At 34.3% G+C, this 12,344-nt stretch overlaps 1 pseudogene; it reads left to right on the top strand.

Moving 5' to 3' along the window:
- The first annotated feature begins 4,275 nt into the window (after positions 1–4,275).
- LOC107779682 (serine carboxypeptidase-like 7) lies at positions 4,276–12,023 on the top strand (annotated as a pseudogene).
- Positions 12,024–12,344: the final 321 nt, after the last annotated feature.

Raw genomic sequence — 12,344 nt, 5'->3', positions numbered from 1 at the left:
AGGATACCGATAGATTCTCGAGATACCAAGAGATCCCTGGCATATATTGAGGATACCGAGAGATCCTCGGGATACCAAGAGATCCCTGGCATATATTGAGGATACCAAGAGATCCCTAGTATATGTTGAGGATACTAAAAGATTCTCGGGATTCTTAGAGATCCCCGGTTACTTCCTTGTGATTTGTTTTCATCTCTGTTTTCGTTATTGTAATCTTATTATCCTGTATAGATTCTTACTGTAGATTCTCAATTGCACTGCTTATCTTATCCTGTCATCTTTATATTTTATTTAACCTTAGTAGGGATCCGACCTTCCTCGTCACTACCCAACCGAGGTTAGGCTTGGCACTTACTGAGTACCGCTGTAGTGTACTCATGCCTCTTCTGCACATGTTTTTCATGTGCAGATCCAGGTACCGCGGATCAGGCTTACTACCGTTAAGGGAGGCGACTGCTTTAGAGACTCCGAGGTACATCTGTCGCATCCGCAGACCAAGGAGCCCCTTTCTATTTCTGCCTTTAGTCTTTAGCCCTTCTGTATTTTCTGTTCTTATTAGACATTCCAGAGTTAGAGCTATGTAGTGTTCATCTCAGCTTGTGGATCTGTGAGTTTCCGGGTTTTGGGATAGTGTATCAGAGTATTGAGGAGTTGTGTGTGTGTGTTGAGCGGCATGTAAATATTGTTTCCTTCAGTTATTTATGGCTGTTGACTATTTATTCCGCAAGTTTAGTTATTTTCCGCATTGTTAGGCTTACCTAGTCGTAGAGACTAGGTGCTGTCACGATAGTTCATGGAGGGCGAACTGGGGTCGTGATAGTAGGATGCTCAACTAGTTCACAGTTACGGAAAAATAGACATGCTTTTCAAGTATAATAGTAAATCCCAAATCTTTCACCGAAAAACCAAAGCATATGAGTAAGCTTGAAAACTGTGATTTATCCCAAAAACCCTTCAACAACAAATAAGATATTTCATTTTCAGATAGCATGAGGAAGGTACATCTCTATGCCTATATGTCAAGATACAGGTAAAATCATGAATGTCACCAAAACCAGGTAGCAAAAGGAAATGCATCTCTATTCATGTATCTCAATTACGAATGTCAAATGCAATGCATCTCAGTAATGAACTCGTGTACTCACACTTTCAAAATACTCAATCTCATTATCTCGCATTCTTTCTCACCATGCGCAATACTCAGTACACTCAAAATCTCAGCATTGTACAATACCTACTGCGGTGTGCAGCCCAATCCACATATAGCCATAATATATATATATATATATATATATATATATATATATATATATATATATATATATATATATATATATATATATGTGTGTGTGTGTGTGTGTGTGTGTGTGTGTGTGTGTGTGTGTGTATGTGTGTGTGTGTATGTGTGTGTGTGTGTGAAGGTAACTGCGCTCACTGGGGGTGTGTACAGACTCCGTAGGGGCTCCTTCAACACAAGCGCTATAATTCACAAGGACAACTCACGTGCTAAAATATCAATATCCTTACAATCAGACCCTCGACCTCACTCAGTCATCAATCTCTTCAGTCTTACGGGCTCACAAAGCCATGAAACTAGCCCAAAATGATAATATGATGTGTCAATGAATAACAATAGAGGCTGAGATATGATATGAAATAAATAAACATGACTGAGTATGAAATTGCAACTTAAACAAATAATTCAACAGCAATATGACCGCAGTGGGTCCCAACAGAATCAACACGTAGCATAGACATGTTTTCTAACATGGATCATAGCTCAATAGCTTTAGTACGTAGAGATTTCATAGTTGCAGATAAGATCAGGTAACTATACAGTACCACAGGGATACGGAGTCACAATTCACGCAATGCATGCCTACACGCCCGTCACCTAGCACGTGCGTCACCTCAACACTAAACACATAAAATATAATTCGGGGTTTCATACCCTTAGCACAAAGTTTAGAAGTGTTACTTACCTCGAATAAGCCTAAAAACCAATACCGATACCGAGCAAGCCAAACGACGCTCCAAAATGCCATCCCGCGCGTACTAACCTACGAACGACTCGAAACTAGCCAAAAGCACCTCAAATATATCAAATAAAGTCCAAGGAAACAATTCAAAATGATAAAGTCGAATCATTAATCAAAAGCCTAAAATCGGCCAAAAAGTCAAAACTCGGACCTGCACCCCGAAACCCGACGAAACTTATAAAATCCGAAAATACATTTAGTTGCAAGTCCAACCGTACTAGTTTCACTCAAATCCGACTCCAAATTGATGTTCAAAACTCAAAAATTCAGATTTTGAAACTTTAGGCAAAAACCCTCAATTTTCTCTTTAAGTTAACAAATCAATTACCAAAAACAAAGATAGATTCATGGAATATAATCAAAATCGAGTAGAGAACACTTACCCCATTTCATATGGTAAAAAATCGCCTTAAAAATTGCCCAAATCCGAGCTCCCAAACTCAAAATATGACCAAATGAACAAACCCTTTGTATTAAATATTTTTTCCCAACTGTTCTGCCTCATTTCATATATCAAATGATTCTGAAACTCGCTTTTGTTGGCTCTAATAGATTTCTTGTAAAATTTCAGTCAATATAGGCCTTTGAATCACCCAATTTGGCCTAAAAATGAGGGAAATATTATGTTTTGAAATTTTAAATGAAGTTTGAAATTTAAGGGATAAAAAATAATATTTTTGTAATTATTTTATACCAGAAAATCAACAACGAAAGAATTTTCGTTTTAGCACCCAAAACTCATTCGGAGCCTCCTGGACACAAACCATATATGCGTTTCAATCATAAAACGGGCTATGAACCTGCGCACGCACTCAAAACATCAAAAAGAGGTCATCTTGCCGATATTGATCATGGTCAAACTCCAAATCCTTAACTTAACTAGTTTCTCAACTAATGATCTAAAACACACCCGAGCCCCCTCGGGAACCTATTCAATAATTCAAAAAAAGTCTTAAAACACGATACAAACATATTCAAAGCTTCAAATCACATCAACAACATAAAAATGACAAATCGCACCTCAAATCAAAAATCAATGAACTTTGAAATTTTAACTTTCAAAACTCGTGCCGAAACATACCAAATCAACCCGCAATGAACCCAAATTTTTCACACAAGTCCCAAATGATATAAAATCTATTCCAATTTCCGAAACCACAATCCGAATCCGATATCCTCAAAGTCAACCCTCGGTCAAACTTATGAACTTTCCAAATCTTCAAATTTCCAACTTTTGCCAATTTGTGCTGAAACATTCTAGAAACATCCAAATACAAATTCGGGCATACGCCTGAGTCCGAAATCACCATCCGGACCTAACGGAACCATCAAAACTCCGTTCCGAGGTCAAATTCACAAAAGTCAAACTTGATCAACTCTTCCAGCTTAAAGCTTCCTAGTTGAGAATCATTCTTTCAAATCAGTTCTGAATAACCTGAAAACCAAAACCGATGATTCACACAAGTCATAATATATCATACGGAGTTACTCATTTCCTCAAACTACCGAGCGAAGTGCAAATGATCAAAACAACCAGTCGGGTCGTTATAGAAAGACCATGGTTCACATATCCCATATATTACGCTATAAATCTGCCTGATCTCCATGAGATTTTTTCCTGCCTGCATGAGCAATGATGTGCATTTTCATGACAAAAAATACTCTACATCGGATGATGGAGCTGAGAGAAAGCTACAAATAGGTTCAGCTTTTAGTTTTTGACCATAAATTTATTGTACTTTTGAAATTATGAGTTTACAATATAATATTTATTAACATTTCAGTATTTTCACATATATTATTTATGATCCGTGTCGAACCCGTACCGTCTAAGCTACATCCGCCAATGCCAGTAGTTATATTCATAATTCTAAGATTAAAAGTTTTGCTCTATCTTCTATCTCCATCTTTGATTTAATGCACGTCTGTGTCAAACTACCTCCCAAATATTTCGTAGAGTCAATTGTATAAATTTAAATTGACATGATATCCCGTTTGTGATGTTTACGGCACTGTACTATTTCTAAGAAATAGACATCACAGCGCCAGACAAATTATTAGAAAAAGATAAGCAATGTATGACACAATAGAATTATCATTATCATTGGAAGAGAAGAAAGAGATAATCATCAACTTGAATACCCTGTCACGTGACTTCTGTCCCTTTTGTCTTGTAGTTTTTTGTTCAAGCTAGAGTAATATTATTATTTAATGTGTGACTTAACTTTAAGCAAAACTTTATTGGATAAGAAATATGGCAAAAATAGAGCTAGGTTATTTGCTTTTAGTTCTTCTTGTAACAAAGCTATGTACACAGCTTGCAATAGCTGCTTCACCAGTGAAGTTACTTCCAGGATTTAAAGGACCGCTTCCTTTTGAACTGGAAACTGGGTGAGAAACTAGAAATTAATAACGTATTTTAGTTTCCCGAACATGTTTGTAGTTTTCTTTGTGAGAATCATTACATATTAGTATGGTTTAAAGGTTTTGATATTAATTAGATTAAAACTGTGTTTCCAGGTATATTGGAGTAGGTGATTCAGAAGATGTGCAACTATTCTAAAGTCGGAGTCTAATCCAGAATCAGACCCTCTTCTACTTTGGATTACAGGAGGCCCTGGTTGCTCTGCTTTATCAGGGCTGATCTACGAGATAGGTATGTCATACGAGTTTAAGTTCTATTGACGAATAGTTTAAAAAATCCTTTACTTCACTTTTAAGGTGATTATGGCTAAATTTATGTGATAAAAGCATTGTAATTGGTAATTTAGTAAAAGTGATAACTTCACTGTCATGGCGGTTAAAGTTCAGTTTATTGTGATTAGTGGCGGAGCCAGGATTTTCATTAAGGGAATCAAAATATAAAAGTACTTCCCAAAAAGTCAAGGGGTATATATATATATATATATATATATATATATATATATATATATATATATATATATATATATATATATATATATATATATATATATATATATATATATATATATATATATATATATATATATATCACGTGCGTTGCACGTGTATGCCCAATCATGTAGTACACGATTTGTAAAATAAAATAAATAAAGTATTGAAACAAAAATTTTGAGTAAATAATTATAGATGAAGAATAACTACAGTTTTAATGAATGATGAATGTGAATTGTCAATCGACGATTATTGTTCTCGTAACATGCATTTACTGGGAAATGTGTGTTGGAAATACTAAGATATGTCGCACATACCAATAATATTTAATTTATCAAAGTGTTAAGAGTATTCTCGGCACATATGTTGCACGTGTTTGCCGAGTCCTGTGGTACTTGATTTTATATAATAATATCATCATTACTATTGAAATAAAGCTTTTGAGTATATAAGTACATCAAAAAATTAAGTATATATGTGAATGATCAATGTGGAATGGTGATTTATTTATCGAGGACAAAATAATTTAATCATCTAAATTTACGAAGATGAACAATCAACAATCATACTTATATTTTACAAGCTGCATATATTACATTATATTTTATCTACATAGAATATAAAATGAACACCTATCATAAACATGTGTAATAATAATTTTATCTTTTATTTGTAACTGTTATCTCTCTTATTCTACTTCATCCTTCCAAAATATATGATTTTGTTGTTACTAAAACAAAAACTACATCCGAAAAAGTATGACATTAAAATAAGTGAGTAAACATGTACAAACATAATTAAGGTAAGTTTTTACCCATAATTAATAAAGTCATATATAAAGAATTACCAAAGATAGTGCCATCAGATAAATTTCTGCAAATAATAAATGTGGATCATTGCATAGTGGCTTGTTTGTTGATGTCAAGATGATTGGATATCCTCTAAACATAAGAAGATGAGACAATTAAAGTTTAATTAGATAAATATGATTTCTTTACTTATTTTAATTTTATAAGGTACAAAATGTAGTGAAGTGTATCTTACCTAATAGTACTTCTTTATAGACGATATTCATGGCATATGTTCGTTTTATCTATTTTGATTGCTCTTTCATGTCCCGGACTCTTCATTGACATTGATATCCCTCTAAAAAATACAACAAAAAATTGGCCATATGAGAAAACATGTTGTAGCAGATACAATCCAATTAGACATTGTTTGACCAAGTGTTTATTTATCATCATCGCAAAATATAAATATATGCTAAATTATTTTTGAACGAATTTGAAAGAATATCCTTCATTTTTTTTGGAAGGGGAGAGGGGAGGGGGGGAGACAAATTCTTAGGATAAAAGTATACTTGGCAGCAGATTGACCCATTATAATTTTTAGATGTCATTGGTTGGTTTAACATCTTTCATTTTTTAAAACTTTCACCATCTTTTCGGCAAAAGTTTTCTCATGATAAAGTATCATTTATATTGATCACATTAATATTTTAAGATTACAAATTGCATAAATTTCATTAACTTATCCTAGTACGTCAATGATAATTTTTTGTTAAAATTTGTTTGATTTTAATTTACTTTTTATTTGTAACTATTGTCTCTATTATCTTGCTTCATTCTTCTCCAAGAAGTGGTTTTACTATTATTAACATGCAAATTGCATCTGAAAATTATGAGATTAGAATTAATGATAATTATCAAGTAATTACGATGTGTGAAGAAAAATCAAAAATTCATATAAAGAATTATCAAATATAGTCTTGTCATTAAATTAACATCTTGCAGAGGAAGTAGCTATTATCATTTTAGTTAGTATTTTAACATAATTATAATCAGTAAAAAAATAAAAGTATTACCAATTGCGTGATCGTGTAATCCAAATAACCTGTTAAAAGAGAACAAACAAACTTACATTGGATACAATATTAAATTTGTGATAAAATATAAGTTACAAAATAAAATTTATGCAAGTGCACGTACTTATACAAATTATGTCACATACTTAAATAAATGCACATTGATACCCTTTCTTTCTAACCCTATCCAAAAGTTCACATTCCGGTCCAAAGAAAGACTTTCCGATCAGACTTCGAGAGATGCTAAGTCGAGCAAGTAGAGGTGATTCATATGAGGGGCAACACTCCGTTCTGAGCAGGGAAATGAAAAATGAGAGAGTCTTACTGGTGAAAACCCTAACGGGCACCGTAAGGCGATGGAAAGCTGAGAGAAATTAAAAAAATGAGAGAGTCTTACTGGTGAAAACCCTCACGGGCACCGTAAGGCGACGGTGAGTTGAGAGATGAATAAATGAGAGAGGTTTGCTGGTGAAAATCCTTCGGGGCACCGCAAGCCGAATGAGGTTGTTGACTTTGCAAAGGAATCAGATTATGGAAACCACATGCATAAGTGTGAAGACTGAAAAGGATTGACTAAATGGACTAGACTGTTTAATTTCGTAGCACGTACATTAAAAATTGAACTCACCACAATTACATGTTTATATATTTACATATATACACATACATCTATAAAATTGGGACAATAATAAAGTTACTTAAATAACTTTATATGATAGTTTAATTGTCAGTAATTTAAAACAAAGTAAATTAGCCAACGTGGAGAATTATTGGATTTGGCTTATTTTCATGAATCATGAATCAATAGTGCACTAAAGGCACGTAACATTATTTTACTTTGCTTGCATAAACTAAGAATTGAAAAATAGTATTGCTATCATTAAACAAATAATCATAGATTATTAAGCCAACATTTCATATAAAGTTTCTCCATTATCTTCAAGGAGTATAAAAAGGAGAAATGAGTCCATAAAAACCTACCTTGCAAGAAGCTGCCGTATCAAAGGAGGTATGAACCAAAATCATGAACTTTTTTATTTTAAATTTCAGTAACCTCAATTGATATGGCTGCCCAAAAATGAAACGTTTGCCTTTAGACTTCAAGGCTGTGAAGAGTCGCTAGCTTCACTAATATGAAGGATCATGTCTTTTCAAATAAATTTGGTGTCTTATTTAAAATTTGATGTTTTATTTAAATTCTTGGTATAAGTTGGGCATTTAGGTTATTTAAAAGGGTATTTAAGTAATTCAACTTTTTAGTTAAAAGCTTCCCACTTTTATAATAATATAGATATAGATATAGATAGATAGATAGATAGATATATAAAGCCAGGATTTTCATTAAGGGGGTCAAAATATAAAAATACTCCCAAGAAGTAAGGGGTGTCAATACATAGTGTGTGTATATATATATATTAATTGTTTAGCTACACAGTGTAATTTTCCGACGAAGCAGTGCCAATCGACACCCTTTGAGTGCATGTGGCTCCTCCACTGATTGTGACAAAAAAAAAACATCTTTTGACTTTATGTTAAAGTGGATAGAATTCAGTGACTGGGATTAGCCCCTCTATTTAACCAAAGAAAATAAAGATCTTAGTTTCACACACAAGCTAAAGCGTAGACTTTGTGTTGTGATCATTGACAACTTAAAGTAGAACACCCCAGAAAAGTGTTACTTGAAATGAATCACCAAAGTTTCTGCTTTTCTACAAGCCATCTAAGTTCAAGAGTTTATGGAAGTATGTCTGCCATTTGATGAACTTCACTTGATCCAGGTCTCGGGCTCTCCTTTCTTTGCCTTGGCTAGCATGTACAACTTCTTATTTCAGCCTTTTTCCTCAAGTTCTACATTCAAGCGTTTGAACGATGTCGTTTTTGCAGCTGCAACTGCTAACTTCGCCTCCCTCTTGTAACAAAAATAATATTTTCACTTTATCTTATAGTGGGTAAAATTTAGTGACAATACGTAGGATTAACCCCTATATTTGACCAAAGAAAATAAACTAGCACACCAGAAAAGTGTTACTTGAATTGAACCAAAGTTTCTATCTTTCTACAAGCCATATAGGTTACTTTCTTACATTTTTAGCTTATGAATATATGAAGGACCTATAACTTTCGAGCCAGTGGAATACAATGGGAGTTTGCCTACAATGAAACTGAATCCTTACTCATGGACAAAGGTAAGTACTTGATTGTGAATTATAACTGTATTATGTACATAAGGTCGCTGCACAACACAAAATGTTGAAAATAAGATGGAATTATTAGGTGGCAAGCATTATTTTCTTAGACTTACCAGTAGGCACTGGATTTTCCTATGCAAGAACTCCAACAGCTTTACAGTCATCTGATTTACAAGCAAGTGATCAAGCATATGAGTTCCTTTACAAGGTAATTAGATTCTTCACGAAATTATTAGTTAAATGTATTTTCTCCTTTGCCCCTCAATGTTGTTCAATATGTAGTAGAACAGTCAATAATTTTATGTTGTTTGCAGTGGTTCCTTGATCACCCAGAATTCTTAAAGAATCCATTGTATGTTGGCGGCGACTCATATTCAGGGATGGTTGTTCCCATCATTACTCAAATTATAGCAACTAGTAAGACTATATTTTCCCTCAAATAGTTGTGAAACAAGTAATGGCAGCCTAAGGTAGTAAGGTGTTCTGTTCTTGTACTATAACATTTTGTGGCCTTGTGATAATGCAGAAAATGAGATGGGAATAAAACCTTTTGTGGATCTTCAGGTTTGTCATTTTTCTTGTATATATTCTCTTTTCCCTACGGATAAGCAGACGGATTACATACCAACTCAGAATTTGTAACGAAATTGTTATGAGAATGTCACGACCCAAGCCCATAGCATGTATTGTCTGCTTTGGGCCTAGGCTCGCACGGATTTGTCTTTCGGGCTACGCCACCTCGAGCCCCAAAAGCGCGTGCACCATGTGAACTTGTGTCATACCTTATAAAGTTCATCACTTTCCTCTATTATTCCGATATGGGGATTCGTCTAAGGTGACATGTGCACCGCTTATTCAGAAGTTTGGCAGCCTAGAAGCTAGTCAGTCCTACTTAACTTGCCCTCATCAGCCCCCTCCTTCATGGGCATCACACAGAATCAAAAGTCACTGTAGAATGTGAGTTGATTTGCAAAATGTATGACCTGATATCTCTCGTCAAGTGGTTTCAGGGATATTTACTCGGAAATCCATCGACTTTTAAAGGTGAAAAGAATTATGAGATTCCATTTGCTTATGGAATGGGACTTATTTCTGATGAACTCTATGAGGTTGGTTTTCCTTTGGTGTTATATAGTACAGTCAAACCTTTCTATAATAGCTACATTTGTTCCGATATTTTTTGGATGCTATAATGAAGTGTTGTTATAGAGGATATATATTAGTATAACATAACATACAAAATCGGCTCCGAGAAAAACTTGGCTTTATAGTAAATGACTATTATATATGGATGCTGTTATACAGAGGTTTGACCGTAAGATCTTAAATATCCTCCAGTTATGCGCTTTAATTTAGTTTGCTTACATTGTCCTTAGAACTAATTGATTTCCCTTTCTCAAATAGTCCTTGACGAGAAATTGTAAAGGAGAGTATCAAAACACTGATCCAAGCAATACACAATGTTTGCAAGATGTTCATACTTTTCAAGAGGTTGGATCCTATTTTGAGGAAAATCAAATATCATCTGTTTGTTTTATGATAGGTTCATTAACATACTGACCTTATGCAGCTTCTGAAAAGAATTAATAATCCCCATATTCTGGAGCCCAAATGTCAGTTTGCTTCACCAAAGCCACACCTATTGTTTGGCCAAAGAAGATCTCTTAATGTGAAGTTTCATCAACTTAACAATCCTCAACAACTCCCTGCGCTAAAGTGTCGCGTGGGTACTCATCAACAAACTCTAGCATTCTTTATGCTATTGATTTTTTGTTTCACTGAGATACTTACGAGAATTTACAACTTGCAATTGATTTAGAATGATTGGTACAAACTTTCTTCTCATTGGGCTGATGATGGCCAAGTTAGAGAGGCCCTCCATATCCGAAAGGTACGTTAGTTCTTGTTGGAAGGGGAACCTTGGAGCAACGGTAAAAATATCTCTGTGTGATCTATAGAGCACGGATTTGAGCCATGAAAGCAGTAATGCTTGCATTATGATAGGCTGTCTATATCACACCCTTGAGATGCGGCCACCTTGCATGAATGCGTGATACTTTGTGCATCATGCTGCCTTTTTTTTTGAAGAACAACAAAATTTAACAAAGTGTGCTACACAAAACTAAAAATATGATCAATTTGATTACAGGGAACTATTGGAAAATGGGTGAGATGTGCAAGTTTGCAATACCAAAAGACAATCATGAGTAGCATACCATATCATGCAAACCTCAGTGCTAAAGGTTACAGATCTCTTATATACAGGTTGAGTAAGATTGTTGTGTTTGCAAGATTGGAATAACTACATAAATAGTTGAAGATTATTATCTCTGTGAAACTATTTACTTAGTTTTCTATGTTTTTTGAATTAAGCAGTGGAGATCATGACAAGGTTGTTACCTTCCTATCAACTCAAGCATGGATAAAATCTCTTAACTACTCCATTGTTGATGATTGGCGACCGTGGATCGTTGACAATCAAGTTGCCGGGTTAGTTTATGATGAAAACATTGTACGCTAGTCATAAGCTCTGTCAAGGTATAGAAGTTAAACTCATTTTTTGTCTTTTGCATGATTGTAGTTACACGAGAAGTTACTCAAATCGGATGACATTTGCCACAGTAAAGGCAAGATATCTCTTTCACTTGCTTTTCTCAGTTAAGTTTGAAGATAAAAAATTTTGTTAAATAGTTGGTGTTTAAATTGCACTATTTTGTTACAGGGAGCAGGGCATACTGCACCAGAGTATAAGCCTCGTGAATGTCTGGCCATGCTCAAAAGGTTGATGTCTTACAAGCCTTTGTAATCAACAAATGTATCATAATTTGTAATCACTGTCAAGATTCCATTGGCACAGTTCAAACATTCATTTTTTATTTCAAGGGGAAAGGGCTATAGCCTTAATAGAATAAAACCAAAGTCAAGGTTCAGTTTTCAGTAGTATATAATTATGAAAAGTTGTAAATAAAAAGATATGTCCTGAAAGTGCCTGCCTCTCTTCTTCAGCTAGAATTATATGAACCATGTCTAAGAAGTTCTATTCCACTATTCCAGCATTATACTTGAATTTTCACAAGATAAGAACTATCAGGCTCGCTATAGTTGCCGAACCAACTACTTTTTTGTAACTTCGCATCGTGTTTAAAGAGTAACTAATCTTAAAGCTTTTTAAGAAAATATGTCTGCTAATACGTTGTCCTCTTGACAGTCTCTTCAAATAAAGAATATGTGTCATCAGTGTAATACATTTTATACTATCAGGTCATCTAAAGTATACATACAGGTAAATCCCCTTAAAATGTGAGATTTATAATCTTGAAAATAAGATATATTACC

Source organism: Nicotiana tabacum, chromosome 16 (assembly GCF_000715075.1).
Source record: "Nicotiana tabacum cultivar K326 chromosome 16, ASM71507v2, whole genome shotgun sequence".
Classification (NCBI taxonomy): Eukaryota; Viridiplantae; Streptophyta; class Magnoliopsida; order Solanales; family Solanaceae; genus Nicotiana; species Nicotiana tabacum.
The sequence above is the reverse complement of the archived record's forward strand: the minus strand, read 5'-3'. Positions and strand labels throughout refer to the sequence as shown.